Below are 18,673 nucleotides of genomic sequence, written 5' to 3' on the forward strand. Positions count from 1 at the left end.
TTACGGCAAAGCTAGCTCCAAAGTTTGAAGGCCCCTATGTAATTCAGGAAATCAAAGGAGTAGTATTATATCTTAAGAACGAGAGAGGGGAAATCTGTAAAGCAAGTCCCGACCAGGTGAAAAAATACTATAATCCAAATGATTTTGAATTCCTTAAAAGTTTCTTGCAGGACTCAAGTCTAAACGAAGTAGAAGGTCCAGAGGCAACAACAACTATTCCACCACCCAAGAAACAGAGAACTGAAGAGAGACCTAGCCCTTCTACAACCCGGACGTCGGTATCAAAAAGAAAAAATAATTTTCACAAACTCCAGCGTTTAAGAAAAACAAAAATACAGATGCACCGGGTAAAGAAACCGTGGTAAAGAGAAAAACACCACCTACAAAGGATCGCAGCAGAAATTATACATCAAGGAGAACGCGCACACGGCCACAGAGTCAGGTGCCAGCAAGGCCGCCGTTCCGGAAACTGAAACGGCAACAGGAGGCACAAAAATACGACGAACAAAAGAAATTCAAGAAGGACTCCAGACCGGAGGACGTCAAGACCAGCCGTCCCAGGGAAAAACGGTAATGCCAACAACCAGACGATTACTCCGCCAAGAGGCCAGCATGTAGAGGACGCAAAAGAAAAAGTAATATGGACGATACTCGGAGGGCAATAAGGAGAAGATTGACATCCATGAAACCTCTAACTTGGGAACAATATTGCCAAAAACGAATGACGGAGTTTCAAGCATCGAAAACTCAAAGATAAGTTAAAACTTTCTATAAATTTTTTTTTCTCTTTTGTTCCGAAATGTTATGCATAAGTACGAAGTTCTATGTTTTGACGAAAGTCAATATGTCTCGGTTGAGACTTAGTTTTGTTTTACTTTATTTAGCTAAGGCAAAAGTATTATTTTCTTTAAGTGTAAAAGCTAAAAACAAGCATTTTCTGTTGGTCGAAAGACTAATTCTGTTATGTTAAAGCCAAAATTTGGCCGAAGATAAAAATAACTTCGTATTCTTGTATTAATAAGAATTTTAGTTTCAGTGCCGCCAGTTTGGCGAAGAATGAGTAACGTAAAAATTTATTTTCTCTTATTCATTGTATGGTAAATTGTAAAAATCGTATGTATTAAAATTTTGTAAATGTACGTAAATACTTGAATGTTATGTAAAAGTAGAATTTAGTCTAGAAGCATAAAATTGTAGATGCTAAAAGTGAATGCTTAAAAGCAATGAAGTCAAAATTTAAGTATTAAATTGTAGATAAAGTCATGCTTTAGAGCGAAAGCCTGCATGTTTAAAGATGAATGAGGGGGAAGTTAGAATGAATGTGTTTTGTAGGGTTCTCCACCTACATTTGAATTTTTAAGACTATTAAAGTAGCTCATGGAGTTGTAGAATGTCGAGTAAGGTGTGTCTATTTGGTCGTTGAATTCTAACAAATCATGGTGGTTAGGGGAAGTGTTGTAAGACTAAAACACGAATATTCCCGTTTGACACCACACACGGTGGAGAGCCAGGGTAAAGTTAAATTAATGCTTGAAAAATTGAATGAATGTGAAGTAAGCAATAACTAAGAAAAACGAATCGTTTAAAAACAAAAATTTATTGTGTCAAGAAAGTGTAAATTACAATGTATTTAGAAAGATACTGATACTTATTCCTTGCAGATGCTGGAAGGAAAGACCAAGATTGATTGATGAAGTCCAGGAAAAGTTGCTGTAAGAAGAGAGAGTTATAACGAGCAACAGAATTTTAGTATACAATTTGTTACATAAGATTTTTTTGTGTAAACGAGGTTCTCGCCAGTTAGTTCAGAATTAGAGAAACTTACAACAGGTCGTTTTTAGGACCTGCTTCCAAGTTTTCCAAATTCTGACAGCGGCAAATGTAGGGTTGGAGGCAAGTTGGAGGCGCGCAACGTTACATGTGAAAGAAAAATAATGTCACTTTGCCAACATTAAGAAATTGATATCTGCAAATAAAACTGAAAAACACAAGTGTTTCAAAACAAATATGAGCCACAGTACTTGTAAAAAAATATCAGTATGCTTTCAGTAGGACTGAAAAGTAGATTTAAAGAAATCAGGTTAGCTATCACCAGATGATCGAATATTTTTTCAATTTTGAAATTTTGATGAGTGATAATTATTAATATAGCCTAATATTTATATATTATTTAAGATGATGAAAAATATGTAATAAAACCCAACAAGGAACATGTGCATATTCTCACAGCCGCCTGCGAAAGACAACCGTCTGCAAAAATGACTAAGTTTTCTTAGAAAATAAAGATAAATTAACTCGCAATCAGAAAATTTCAGTTTAAAAACTCCGAAAATATTTTTATTTATAAATTTTAAAATATAATTAAAACGTAAAAATACTTCGATTATCTGCTTAAATAAAAGTAATATCTAATGTTATCAACTCATAAAACCAAATTTCTGCTATTGTAGAATAAAATTAAACTCCTAAATTTCTGTTTTAAAAGTTCCCGGGTCTGTTTCTGCATTTCTATTCTGAGCAAGGAATAGTGTGATAAGATGCTCACAAAATATGCTGGCAACAAAATTTTATCATTACCTTTAGATTTAATTTCGAGTACAGGCGCTTATATACAAAAAGAATTAGAATTAGCACTTTTGCGATCGATAAATAAAGATTTTTTGCTTATTTTGTAATTGATAAATAGGGATTTTTGCTTATTGAATTTCTTATTAAAACGTATTTGATTTCTTACATGTGTTCTATAAAAATAGAGCAGCAAAAGTTTGCTGAGAAATATATCTAAATTAATTTTCTAAGTGAATAACTTTTTTATACTGATGAGCAACGCAATTTTTAATACCGAACATCAGAGTGACTAGGATTTTCAACTTCTGCTTAAGAGTTTAAAAAAAAAAAAAAAAAAAAAAAAAAAAAAAAAAGAGCTTTTTTAGTAGTTTTAAATTTTAAATTTTAATTTTATATTACAAGAGGTTTTGTAGAAATATTCAAATAATAAATTACATTTAACGACAAATTTAATGCTTAAATTTTTTTGGAATCATTTATTTTTTAATCGTCTAATAAATCAAATATAGAATTTTTCTTTATTAATAATGCAAGATTTATAAGCTAATTTATGATAATCATACATATAAATTTACTTGTGATTATGGATTTTGATTTCCAAATTTATTTTTTGTGTGTTCTATCATCAGTACATAAAATTAAAAATGACATAAACAGAACAAATGAATAATAAAATATTAAATTATTAGTTAATGATAATCAGAAAATGTCATAAATTTTAGGTTTTGTTAACTGGGAGAAAATTAAGTAGTTTATACTCCCACTGTTTTACCCTTTAATTAACCTTTGCTGTACCTAACTCATTCATTAATCACATATCTCGTCGTAAACTTTAACGCACATTTATTTCTTCTATTAGCGTTATTCAATGAATTTTTGAAAAGTCAAAAAATGTTTTCTAAATCTTTATTACTTATTCTTAACATATGCAAGAAACAAAAATTTTAACTGTCTAATTTAAACTGCTAACTTTTAGTTATTCAAAGTGTCCACATAACAAAATGCATACATTATTCAAAAACGAGTGGAATATATTAATTCTAAGTTTATTTGTGGTGACTCATCATTATGTTAATATTTAAATTATCGAGTTACTTGCCTTTGTGGAATTTCAACGGCAGAAATTAAACTTTATTCCTTCATCTAACGTCTTCATTACTAATATGTTTTCCTTCAGTTTCAAACACATTCTTGTAATTTCAATGTATTCTACATTTTCTAAAGTGTTTTTAACGTTCTAATGGTGGATCATAAACAAGTTTAATATTCATACTTTAGTATAAATTATCAAAAGAAACTCATTTTTAATTTTTGATTTTAATTAAAGACTAGTTCTTCACGTTGTGCTTTTTAATTAAAGTTATCATAATTAATAATTTCTCGCAATGAGCCATGAATTTTTCCTAATTGCTCTCATAATTAAATTGGCTTCTGTTTTATTTTCCTCTGGAATAATTAATGACTTCTGCCGTGTTAAATCGTGTGTAGTCTTCAAAAGAATCGCCAAAAACTTTGATGAAACATAAGAATGATTGTCTTTTCCTGACTTTTATTAGCATCATTTTTTTACTAAATTTAGAGTATAAAAAGCACATAGAATAAAAATGTTATAGTTGTAAGGATTATGTTAATTTTCCTAACAGTTAAATTTTGAGTTGAAGTTCCTTTCCTGTCTTCCTAAATTTCAACTTATAACTTCCGGCCAGAAGTTAGTTTTAGAATCGCGTTTGAATGCAAATGGAGGAGAAGTATTTAACCGCGAAGTTCTACTGTCTTCATCAGAGAGAACCAGTGATTCTGCCTAGCCCACGTCCGCCTTTTTAGGCTATAAGGATTATGTTAATTTTATTAACAGTTAAATTTTTGAGTTAAACTTCTTTCCTGTCAAATTCTTAACTTCATCTTACTACTTCCAACCAGAACGTAGTTTTGGAATCACGTCTGAATACATAATGAGGAGGAGCGGTATTTAACTGCGAAGTGCTACTTGCTGAGCTAAAGAGAATCAGAGTCTGTGATTAGCGCGCGTGCGCCTTGTTGGTTATTCTCTCTCTCAAAGCTGTTATTACGCTCGGCCGTACTCAGGCCCTTGATAGCTTCGCAGTCAATTAGTGTTAAGGGGCCAACTCGGTTATAATCTGGATAGCTTCGGCTATATCTCTTTAGTTTAAATTACTTTTAGTTTACTTCTTAGCCTCTTAAGTTAAAGCCCAAGTGTCGGCTTTTATTGTACCCTTCAAGACGGAGTTCTGTTAAATCTTATTTGAATAATAAAGGGTTATTTACCCTTCCATTTTGTTGTTTCTTGTCACACGAACTTAAGCGATTATTCGCTTAGCAGTTCTTAAGATTCTTCACGTTCAAATGTAATTTAGTATTTACAAAAAGAGGAACTCTACAAGGCTACTCTCTCTGAACCTATTATTACTCTCGGCTGTACTCCAGGCCCTTCATAGCTTCGCCATTATTCAGCTTAAAAGGCCCGTCCACACGAGTACGCTCGAAACGTATTTTATCATGCACATATCATGCACTGACGAACGCGCTTTTACGTTACCAGCGTAAAAGCGTCCAAACGAGTACGCTTGCGAAGAGTGCGTTTAACCAATAGAATTATGTTGCGCAAAAATCACGTGACGCTGTAATATAGCGTCAACAGCGCTGTATCTTATTACTTCGCTGTTCTTCTGTATGTTTGCGGCAAGTTGTCCGAATCAGATGATTTTTTTTTTTTAAATTTTTTTTTTTTTTTAAATTTTTTAATATAGCTGAAACTTTACTATTAAGTGCAATTATTATTAAGCAGAGGCAAAACCGCAAAAAAAATGGCAAGAATGTGTCCGAAAGATTTATTTAGAGCGACCTGTTCAAAGAGATTTTTTTTTTTTACTGTTTGTTTGCGAAAGGAATATCCGGAATTATTAAATTCCTACTATTAGCTCACACTCTCCCTATATATTGTTCAAATGTTCAGTGCATAAAATGCTTTTTATTCATCCACTCAAGTTCAAATACAATTTTTTAAACGTGTAGTGAATGACACTTGATATTAATACAGTGTTTTCACATATTAAAATTTTTTAAATTTTTAATTTAAAAAAATTCTGTTTGTATTTTTATTTATTTATTTTTGTATTTTTAAAATTTTTCTTTGTAGACCTAAGTAGGAACTGACTTAATTTTTTTGGGGGGTATATTACTTGTTTTTTAATTCCTTCAGGATGAGTATCGACCAGTTTGACAGACTTGCAGATTCTATATCGTAGGAAAATTAGGATTGATAAAATTGGTTTGGAATACAGTATATAAAGAGAATTAAATTACTTAATTAATTACTAAATTATGTGCATGATAAAATATGCAATAAAGTAAAAATAAAGAGAGAATTTATAGCTGATATATGATAAAGAGATGCAGATATATTATTACATAAGGATTTCTATTTGCACTGCACATTTTTAAACTAAATTAAAAACAATAATAATAATGAATAAAATAAGAAATGAAAACAATAATAATAGGTAAAATAAGAATACAATGATTCATGATTAAATATAAGAAACACGTTTCAAGATGAGAAAAGCTAACTGAATTATATACCGTCTACGGGTGAGGTTCGAACTCGCCACCTTTCCATTACTCCGCTACCAAAGCAGCGCGCTGACCACTCAGCTATCTGTGATAGCAGGGTTTGTGAAAAATAATGTAAAAAGTAGAAGTCGCTGCAAAGGTAATTTAATTAAACTTCAATAAATGATTGCTGTATGACACAAGTTGTAACTTTCCTCCAAAATTTCGTAATTGCATTTTATTGAATATTCTTTCACAGTCAACTGCTTTATTTTAAAAGTTGTTACATTGAAGTTAGTTTTTGGTGTATTTAATATTGGGATATTTATAGAGCTTTTTATTAAACATTATATAGTAAATATTTGTAATAATTAAGGAGAATTTTGTAAGGCAGAAACTTTGATTTCGTAGAAACTGTAATTTATTTAGGTTCCTATTACTTAAGGTGTTATAAATAGGTGAAGCATATAGATATACTGGTCGGATCATTGCTTTATAAATATACAGTTTTCCCCTTTAATGAGAATTTTAAATGTATACCAATATGTACGGTTTGAGAAATCTGAAGATGGCGTGAACAATGCTGATTATTTTATTGCTGTATACAGTTATATTTCTAAGCAAAAACTGATCTCTGTGTGGTTCTAACGCCATATTGAAACGGGTAAGCAAGAAGGTTTTCTGATTATGACACGTGATAAGAACTCGGTCGGCTATTGGCTAAACGCGCGCGTCGCGGGCGAAAAAGCTGAACAGGAGCGTACTCAGTTTTACGTCTTCTGCGTCACGCGAATTTACGCCGGCGTCAAAAAAGTTACGTCAACTACGTCGGGAGCGTCCTCGTGTGGACGGGCCTTTATAGGGAGTATGGTCCCCTCTAACAATCCTATAGATTTCACAACGTGACTTCATACTTGAAATGGAGCAGTTTATCAGTTCCTGTGATTATCTTTGCCACTCATGAAGCAACGCTGTTTTCAAGTTCTTCTCCCGATAGCACAAAACATCCTCAGGATGTCCTATTTAAGTCGCAATATCCCGGGACATACTTAGGATGTCCTAAGGATGTTGATTCTCAGATGTCCTGAGGAGATCGTAATTTAACATCCTGAGGATGTCTTATTTAAGTCGCTATGTCCCGGGATATGACAGGATGTCCTGAAGATGTTGATTCTCAGATGTCCTGAGGAGTTCACCAATTTCACATCCTGAGGACATTCATTCTGCATTGTCCGGAGGACTTTCGTTGTCAAACATTTTGAGGATATTTGTTCTCAAATTTACGAGTTTTAATTTTTTGACATTGCACATCTGAAACTTGCACATTATTTTATTTTTCATATGTATTTTACTAAGTTGTTTCTAAATGCTGTACATTAAAAATATTGATATGATTGATGATTTCTTGTTATTTTGTTATTAATTTTAACTGCTATTTTTTCTGACGTTTTTAAAAATTTATTTAGTCATGGAAAAGATTTTTTTCAATGGATTAGCCTTTTCTAGAATATTTGCAAAATTCTAAATAACATATATTTTTTTTATAAAAAATGTATAAATTACATGTATAATTACTTACAGATTACAAACCCTACTACAAATATAGGTAAAATTAGATATATATATATATTTAATTACGGAAACGAATTTTTTTTTAAATTTGGGTATAGAGACATTAGGTATTTTTTTGGAAGCAGGAAACATGAAAAATTAGCAACTGCCTTCGCCGGGAATCGAAGGACGGACCTCTGGAATACCGGCCCAGTGTGCAGAACCACTACACCACGAAGACACGCTAGGTGTGGTGGTGGTGTATTTAATTATGACAAAGCACACTAGGGCTATCTGCCTAAGGGGAGGGGTGTCTTCGTGGAGGACTTTCTAAGGGAAACTGGCTCGTATACACGTTACACGTGGGGAAAAACACGAAAACACCCATGCAGCCAGCCCGTTCGCGGGATTTGAACCTCGGATCGCACTACCAGGGTTCAGCGACTTTACCGCTCGGCCGCTGGTGGGCCGAAGACACGCTAGGAAAGCGGGAGAAATACCTTATATTACTTCTCTTTTTAAAGGCCGACTTTTTTTTTAAGGGGATCCAATCACTAAATCCTGGGTGTGGATATACCTCATCCAACACCTTTTTAATTCGGGCGCCACTGTAGAGACATTAGGATTTTTTTGGGAAGCCGTAGAGATGAAAAATTAGTAACCGCCTTCGCCGTGAATCGAACCACGGACATCTGAAATACCGGCCCAGCGTGCAGAACTATTACACCACGAAGGCACGCTAGGAAAGCGGGAGAAATACCTCATAAGGAAAATGTTTTTCCTCTAATTACAGGACAGAAAATGTTTTTCAATCGCGCTATCTGTTATTGATATTGAATTACAGTCGTGCGATAATTTCGCAGTAAAGATACATCTCCGATGACTATCCAAGATTCTAGAAACTTTGGTCTTATATAGAGATGGTCGTCTTATAGAAATAATGCTTAATATCAATATTTATTTATATTGGTCACTTTCAGAAGTGGTCGTTTGAGAGGCGATATTCTATATATTTATTTACTGATACTCTCAGGTTCCAAAATTTGTTTATATTCTCAGAAATATTGGACGGAAGGTGGTCGTCCCATACATGCAAAATTTTACATTTCATTAAAAATGAATTCGGCATTATTTAACTATTACCCTATTAATTAATTAATAGGGTAATAAATATTAATTAATTAATTAGATAAAGAAAAAATTAGGAAATAGTACTATTTATTACGGAATAATGTAGGAAGTTCTACAGAACTATATTCTTTCGCGTCATTGCACATTGTATCCGGCGAACTACTAGTTCCTCGTATTCTTCCGCAAATCCGTAAACATCTGTCTGATTTGAAACGAAATCCAAAATGGCTGCGCCACGAGGTTAACTCGTATGGATATTTTTTGTTGCATGAAAGGTAAGTTCAGTTGCAATACTTGTATGTTTACTTTTTTTGCTTTTCGAATTTATGTCATTTTGACAGTTAAATGTTTCACAGCTTTATGAATTGTTACCATTCTGTCGTGAATTACGTGTATTTCAATGGCTGGCTGTCTTTTCAAATATCTAATTTGCCCTGCTATCCAAATGTTTATGACTGAATTTTTTTTAGTCTAGTTTATGCATTCAGTTTCAAAATAATATGTGTAATCAGATTGCTTATTATTTTATTGCAGCAATAAATTTATGTTAAATAGTTTGAACAATTGTATAAAAATAAGAGTTTGCATTGTTTTGTCCAAAATATGTATGGTTGAAACATTATCTTAATCTAGTTTGTAATTCAAGTTTTTTTGGGGGTACTGTTCTGTTATTGGGACCAGAATCGGAAATGTATGAACCTGTGTTCGTAAGTATGTGCATAGATGTGTATATGTAGACACACAAACATACAAATATACAAGCATACATAAATACAATTCTGAACCCGATCCTGATAACAGAACAGTACCTTTTTTAAATCTTTTTTGAATATTTTATAAAAGGATTAAGCATTTTTCAAACTGCATATCATTTTAAGATTCGACTTGCAGGAAGACAAATATGGTCATTCAATCAAATGCTTATGATTGCTTTTAACATTTTCTCATAAATATTGTTTGCATTTTTATTGTATTTTAGATACTTTAGTTATGTAAAGTAAACATGAGAATATTAGGAAAGCTGAAGAATATGAATAGCTACCATAATACATGTAGTTTTTCATCGAGCCCATTGTTTTAGAAACCAATGCACCATTATTATATGCTGGCTTATTTTATAGTTATATGCAGTTTAATTTTATGTTCATGTTACTGTAGTATTGTCATTATAATAAAAGTATTGATAATTTTTGTTGAATCTTGCAAGTTGCCTAACATTCAGAATTATTACTACCGAATTTTACTGATAGGTTTTTTCGAGTTGACATAATCTGTCTGATAAATAAAATAAACTGGTGTTTAAATTATATGCATTTCTCTTGATGTTTCATTGAAAGTGAGATGGAAATATAAATGCTATCCAGAAAAATGAATTCTTTTTGCCTGAAATAACAAACTGTACTAAATGATTAATGTTTATATCATTTTAGAAATGTCAATATTAAAGTTTCTCCCCCTTCTCTCCTTTGATTTTGAAATAATTTATAATAAAATAATATATGCATAAGTGTAATTAATGTAAAGTGTCATTCAATAATATAATTTATTTTTACTGATATTTTTATATTTCTTATCTGGGTTTTCTTTTGGTGTTAGAAGGAGGAAAAGACTGTAATGTTTTAATTAAGGAAATAATTAAGACATTACAGTCTTTTAAATAACACAGTTACAGTAATGCTTATTGAAGCAATCAGTACTGTGTGATTGCCAGTGATTGAGTAATGTTAAAATGCATTGTTCATAAGGAAATTTGCTTATCTTTGTGTTATAGATTTTATTTTGACACAAGCTGAAATTTGAATTATTGGAAGCACTTTGAAAACCCGAATTATTTCCTGAATCATTAATCAGGCCAATATATAACATACAAATTTTCATACAAAATTATTTCTTTGAGCATATTATAAAGAGCTCATTTAATTTTATTATTTGTACAAATTTTAGACAAAAGTAGCATGTAACAGTTAAAGATTTATTGAAGCCTACTTGTTACTTGTGGTAACAAAGAAGTGTGAAAGATATTGCCACATTAGCGAGCATGACGATCATTGATGCTTAGTTTAGTAATTTAATAATATATTGAGAAATGCTGGGAACTTTCAGAAGTAGACATTTCGGAAATGATGGGCTTGATAAGAAATTTACATGGTTTTATTATTTATTCTTTAGTTAAGAATGGATTTTAGATGTTCATGTGAAAGAATTCTGTTTAATTATATGTGAAAGAATTGTTAAAGTTTGGCATTTAAAAAAATGAATTAATAATATGCAATTATCTTTTTATTATACATATATTACTATATATTTCTAATGCGCTATGTAAATGTCAGTGCTAAACAATTGAGATACTATTGTCAGGGCAATCTTTTCTTATACATGAAAAATTCTGATACTTTCTTATCATCTGCCCTCACAGCTTCAACTTATGCTAAAACAGCAAGAGTATGCACACGATAATAGAAAACTATGAATATGCATACCACACACATGTATTTACATGCTTTATATTTAATCTTTATTTCTGAATAGTATTCCATTGGATGAAAAATATGTGAATATTGACCCAATGTATATATTTTTGTGTGTGTGCATCCTAAAATTTCTTGTTTCTTATAAAGTGCTTATTTGAATTACTACTTGTGAACAGAGCAGTAGATATGAACCATAAACTAACCATTTTGCCAATTTTCACAGCTTTGCAGATAGTCAGAAAGCACCAAAATTTGTAATAATGTTAAGTTTAAATGATGTTCTACACTTTTGTGTTAATTTTTCTATTCTATTAATTCTATTACTGTGTTATCAAACTTTCTGCAGGAATTTCAACTGGTTAAGATGTTATTACCATGTGAAGAAGAATTTGGTTTTCAAACTAGAAAAAATTGCAGCTGAAGGATTTTGTAGAAGGTCAGTCAAACTGGTTTTAGTTAATTATGATTTAATTTTGGGTGAAGAATTCTCAGATTTATTTATCATAAGTGTCTAAAGGTCTTCTAAATGAAATTCTGCTTGTTTTTGAAATTTTTCATGACATTAATTCTTTGATTATTATTATTTTTTAATTTACTAACTTATATCCAGGCACATAATGTTGCATTTAGTGCCATGCCTTAAATATTGTAAAATGTTAAAATAATACATTTCACATAAAAATGTGGTTGTGACAGTAAATTTTCTGTTACATTTAATCATATCTATAAACATTGGTATACATCATTTTTCAATAATCTGTATATTATTTTGTGCATTTCTTTTACATACAAGATCTGGCATATGACTTGCTTTTCAAACTGATAACATGGTGTAATAATGTAATCTAATGGTTAAAGTTTACTATGGAACGGGCCAAATTTAATAAATTATTCTTTGATAGAAATTTATTCATGTGTTCAGTGTGTCTCATCTTTTTAAATTGCTAAAGTAAATTTTATGTACTTGCATTTAGGAATTTTGACTGTATCAGAGTAATTTTAATTCAGTTATTATAACATGCAAGGGAAAAAATTAATTCATAGCTCCGTATTTAAAATTAGTTAATTAAAGTCCTTAATAAAGAGGGACGTTTTGTTGTTTTTAATGTCGATAGAGTTTAATTCAAAAATATGCCACATTAAGGGTTACTTTTTAACCTAATTTAAAATTTTCATTACTTTAACATGTCCAATAATTGTTATTTTAACTCCTATATTGTAATAATATCAAAATTTCTTACTTTTTGATAGGTAATCCAAATGTAAAACAAGAAAAGAAAAAATTAAAATCTAGAAGTATATTTATTTCATACCTCTAACAAATAAAAACAACACAAGCACTTTTTACTGTCTATCTGCATAGTGTGGCATGTCCCGTAAGACTGAGATTTGTTTGGTCAAATCCATGTTTCAGTTAAAGGAAAATGCATGCACAGTCTTCTGATTTTCCCTTCAATTAAGGATTCTGTATATACTAGCATAAGAAATATATTAGTTAATGCAGTGTTATACATCAATATTTATAGACAATTATTGTGGCTATGTTTATTATAATTTTGTTCACTGTAATGGCTGGGTGCCTAAACCATCATACTGTGTAAACAAAACTCAAATCTTCATCTCTGCATACTGCTCCACTAGTGTTTAAACCACTGAAATGGTGATTATGGTAGAACATCTTTGGTAAAAATTTACTCTACTGTAACCCTTGGCGAATCGTTTCTTTTTTTTTATATCAGGATCGTCACCTGAGAGGATCGGCACCAATTTCAAGGTGGCCGCTACACAAAACCAAAATAAGAAGTCAAAGACAAACACAAACTCTGTGTCCATGTACACATCGACCTATTAAAACAGAGAACTGCACAAACTGGGAATTGTGCACTGCCTTAACTTTGTCCATGTACACATTGATCTATTTTCACTTTAAGAAAATCAGAAAGTTAAAAATATCATAGTTACCAGAAAAAATTCGCCACTGTCTTAACACACAGACAACCAAATATACACAAACAGAGAGGAATAAGTTACCAAAAATACATATTTCCTAACATAAAAACATTAAACAACAAATCTTCTAACAAAAATTAACACACAGAGACAAAAAATAAATGAAACGTCATTTTTTTAACATACCTTTTTTTTCACATGCATATGTTTAGGCTTCCCACCACCATCCTCCAGGTAAGCAATTCAATTAAATTTTTTGTCTCTTAGTCACCTCAGACATACTCAAACGATGGTATTCACACCAAAATAATAAATAGCATGTTAAAAATACAAGACCATACCACTTCCGTGCAACCAAACACAGCAATTGAAAAGAATGGTAAGAACCAAAAACCTGGGACTGTACAAAAGGTTTACTATTAAAAAAAGTAGCCCAAAACTAAATTTATCACAGCATGTTGGCAATATTTGCAGAAATAACTCCTTTTTATTGACAAAAAAAAAGTTTTTTTTTTTCCCCCAAAGGCTACTTTCGCCAACATTATCAACATTTGGGTTACCGAAAAACTTATTTGACGCAATGGGCTTCCACATTTCACAAACAACCAATACCACTTTGCAATTTTTTTTCAGACAGAAACTAAGGTGTACCATACAGTAAAGATTAGTCACATCTTCATTTACTACTGTTACAAGTACTTCTTTGGTAAATTTCTGCAGTTAAATTCAAAAGTTTAAAATTGCATTAACATGATCAGATTCAGAGTCATAGCTAGGGTTTTCAGCGCTCAGGGACAACTGAAGATTTCACGCCCTCTACTGCTTGCCAAGGATGGAAAACATTTAATTCTAAAATGTTCTAACATCAGTTTGGCGCCCCTTGGATTCTGCACCCCGGGACAGATGCCCCCCTCTAGCTACGCCCGTGATCAGATTTTATTTTCTGCACGTAGCTAACAATTACTTATGTGTTGTCAGATAAATGTTACCAGATGCAGTTAATTATTTTTTACTTGCCAATCTCATGAGACAAGTTTTTTTTGCTCCTGCAAGACTTTGTGTTGCAAAATAAATTCATTCTCACTCTTTTTGGACTTGCCTACACATTAAATTTAAAATAGTTTTATGAATATGTAAGATGTGATTATCATAATTTTGTTTCTCTCTTTATCTTGGCAACTTTATATGTTGATTCAGTATCTAGGTTACCTACCAGTGGCTGATTGATAAAACTGCTCATATGTTCAGCTGGTGGTTTGAGTTTATTTTCTGACATAAAAAATTTTAAAAGGCATCCCCCATGTTTATTTTACTATAATCGAAAAATCAAATAATTGCTACTCTGTTTATAGGTACTAAATGTTAAAATATTTTAAATGCTTCCTTTAATTTGCATTCTAATAGTCATTTGTTTAAATTTAATTATGAATTATATTCACATATAGTAATTGTGAGTGTTTTTTTATTTTAGGTGCTGTGAAAGGCAATGACAGAGATCCAATTTATCAAGAGTTCTTATATACATAAGAATACATGGATATAAGATTGTTTTTCATGAATTCAAATAAAATGTGATAAATTGGATTAATAAAAACTATTTTGAATTTTGAAAAGTGTTTTTCCTCTGTTAATCATAATATAGTGCCATAAATTTCTGAATGTGTTTATTTTTCATCCAAATAAATTTGTCATATTAATAGATATTGCATAATTTAGCATTATTATAAATATTTATTATAGCAGATTTAGCTGAACTACTTTTTTAGTCTCTTTGCAGATGAAGTCACAAAGGTAAGTGGTTAGATATTTTTCTGTATTCCCCATTAAGTAATTTTATCTGGTAAATTACCATTACTTATATACTAAAGGTGAAAGAATAAGCTTTCCTTGAAGATACAAAAATTTGCAGATATTTCAAAAAATTGGTATACGTAAAAAAGTTTTTAAATTGCCACATATGCGAAACTGAAAATGTTATATATGAAATAGTTCAGAAATATAAATATTTTCATTATTTTTTAACTATAATTCACTGCATTTGTTATATATAATCACAGTTTAAGGTAGCAGTGCTTTTCTCACTGTGATTTCTCATGTATTTTGATTCATAAATCCACGTATTTTGATTTCTCTTTTGAGACCGAATAAAAAATGAACTAAACATTCTCGTTGACATTGAGAGTTGAATAAAAGCTCACCTCAAAATAAAATGAATTAATAAATTTACAGAAAATTTTACATTGCATATATTGAGCAGAAAGAGTAAACTGAATATACTTAAAGGAATTAATAATTGATAGAGTTGATAGCAGAATAAAATGCCTTAATTGCATGGTAAACAGTAGATCTTTTGAAGTTTTTCTATGTTGCGTAAAATGCAGATTTAAATTTTTGATATTGATTGTCATATAAATGGCAATTACTGTTTTCTTTTGCTCTGAAATGAATGGTTAGTAATAAAATTCTGGATGAGACAACCTTTAACATGCGCTAGAATTTACAAAGTTTAATTTGGTTCTGATTTCAACGGGTAAATTTCATTTTACTGACTTTTGCGTAAAATAATACCAATGAACCATTGCAAATTATTTTCACAACTTTTTTTTTTTTTAATCTAAAAGGGCTATTAGTTTTGAAATGTGACTTCATATCGTCAGTCGTAAACTTGTTTCGCTTTTTATTGAAGTCTTGCCATTTGGCAAAATTTAACATATTTACCTTTAAAATCTAATATATTATTGACTAACAAGCCAAGCTATTTAAAAGCATTACACACAGTTCTTAACAATGCTTTTTTTAATTTTTAATCTGATTGATTTAAAATGCATTTAATTCATGATATATCTAATTGAAAACATTTTAATATTTCTACATAATTACATGATATATTTCTTCATTTTTCAAATATATAGAAGATATATAACTTTCTGGTGTCAGTATCTTATAAAATGTTTTGCTATTTCCACTGCCCCATCTGTATTGATAATCTATGCATTCATAAACTTTTAGCCTCTTTGAGTGACTGATAAAATCTGAGGCCTTTCAGATTTTTTTTTTAATTGTGTGAGCAGAAAGATAGAATTTTAGAAGAGCTTCTTGAGTTACCTTTTGAATGATAATGTCAAATTTTTACAACTAAATATTAAATATATAAAAAAGCCTGCAGCATTCTCATTTTACGAAAACGTATTTATTTATTCTGAGGCTAGGAATTGATTTAGTTTTAAAAATACAATTTATTCCTTTTAACAATTTCCCAACAGTGTCATCAAAAACACTATAAATTCCTTACATGTTTTAAAGAAAGATGATTCATTTATGTAAAGATTATTAAATGGGTAATTTTATTATTCAATTTTTAATACAAATTAACTGAAATTAGAAACTGATTTTGTAAAATAATTTAATTATGAATAATTCAATTTGGGGGCTATTGGATGTTTAAAAATGATCAAAAAAGATTTTTAATATCTTAAAAATAAAAGCAAAATTTTCAGTTTTAATATTTTGTATTAATAATTCATTTTAATTTCCTTGCTCAGTTTTAATATATTCACAAATTCAGATTTAAAAACAAAATAAGTTGTATAAATATTTTCAACATTTCTGATTTTTCACTAGTAACCATAAGAGAACGATTTGGGACTATCTGTGTAAAAAAAAGTAGGTTTTAGATCATCACACCTTCACATATTTTCACTGTCCTCTGTATATATACTGGGATGTGACACTAAGCAGTTGAGAGTATGTATTTTAGAGGTTAAAGGGATATTGTAACTAGTGTTTCAAATCCTGATAACATCCCATACGCTGTCGGTGGTACGTAGATAGGATGTCCTAAGGATATACTGGGATGTGACATTAAGCGCTCAGGAGGATGAGTTTAGGAGGAAATTGGGATATTACGGGATGTTCTGAGGATGTAGTAAGTAGGACTTTAAATCCTAATAACATCCCATATGCTGTCGATGGGACATAGATAGGATGTTTTTAGGATATAATGGGATGTGCTTAGGAGGTTTGTGGGATGTCCTGAGGATGTAGTAAGTAGGAGTTGATATCCTAACAACATCCCGCACGCTGTCGATGGGACTTGGTTAGGATGTCCTGAGGATATCCCGGGATGTGACATTAAACACTCGGGAGGAGGTGTTTAGGAGGTTCGCGGGATATTCCGGGATGTCCTGAGGATGTGCGCATATCCCGCGAGAAACATCCTTGGGATATCCCAAGGATGTTTTTGTGCTATGTGGGGCTGAGTTCTGGAAGGGGAAGGCTTAGTTGCAATCGCCCTCCCAAATGCGTTTTGGAGCATAAGACTTAGGTCTGGAAACATGGCTAACATCATCTTCCTGAGGCCCACGGTGCCGAGGTGCTACTGTTATTTAGTAACCGACACAGCGAGCCTTTGCCACCACTTGCAATGTCATCAGTTGTCCCTTCTTATGTTAGGACTTGGGCAAGGTGAGGCATTTACACCGCTGCTTGAATTATACATTAAACATTGTTTACAAGCAATGGCATTAACAGGAATACATCACATTTTTTCCATCCGGTTAATAGCCTCACTTCGCTGAAAAACATCCATCAAATTATCTCTATATGAACGAGCATTGTCGTACATAAAAATGGATTGAGGACCAAATATACTGCTAAAAGAGGAATACATAACTTAAAGATTCTTTTCCTAAAGCCAGGAAGATCTACGCTCCCCTCCAGCATAGTAATTCCTTTCTCGGAAATGGATGACAGGCAACGGGTTTTTATTCCTCTCCAGGTGAAGGTACCCTGAGAATCAGAGGTTAAGCCGAATCGGGACTGATCTGTGAAGAGAAAGTCCTCGACTGATGCTTGCTCAAAAGACGATGTTCTGTCCACCATGCCTTATTCAGGGATTGCTTTGCTTCCACTGTCTTAAACAGTATATATTTTAAATGACGTTGAATTCCTGAAGTTTCCAACCTTTTATCTCTCACGTGTACCTCCATAAGTATTAATATCTAGTATCCCTAATCACTTTTAGAATTATGACTCCATCCTTCATCTCCTTACAGAATTCCCGTAATATGCAATGAGAATGAATTCAGAAAAATGCAATTAAAGAAATACTGATTATATTACATCATTTATTTCAAATAAATTCTGTAAAAGCATGTATTTATACCAAAATATAAGATTATTTCATGTAATGTAATTTTTTTTCATAAAATATAAGATTATTTAATGTAATAATACTTTTTTCGAAACGGAAATAACTAAATTCAATGAATTGATAAGTTTATTGACTATTGATAAGACCTAGCTTTATATTTAAACCTTAAGCATTCTCGAAATAGTGTTGTACCACAAAAAATATCAAATCTATAGTTAAAATAACTATGGGTTTTAATAACTATAGGTGAATAACACTCTAAGTGATTTAGCATATCATT

General features: G+C 31.3%; 1 long non-coding RNA gene across 1 annotated transcript; it reads left to right on the top strand.

Moving 5' to 3' along the window:
- The first annotated feature begins 9,027 nt into the window (after window positions 1-9,027).
- Window positions 9,028-14,854, top strand: LOC146997249 (uncharacterized). The gene is made up of 3 exons (XR_015041254.1): window positions 9,028-9,095; window positions 11,638-11,727; window positions 14,713-14,854. It is a non-coding gene; the product is annotated as an uncharacterized LOC146997249 (long non-coding RNA).
- The last annotated feature ends 3,819 nt before the right edge of the window (window positions 14,855-18,673 follow it).

The sequence above is a fragment of the Stegodyphus dumicola genome, chromosome 5, assembly GCF_044657685.1.
Source record: "Stegodyphus dumicola isolate Sdum_Otavi_A_Nest chromosome 5, ASM4465768v1".
Classification (NCBI taxonomy): domain Eukaryota; kingdom Metazoa; phylum Arthropoda; class Arachnida; order Araneae; family Eresidae; genus Stegodyphus; species Stegodyphus dumicola.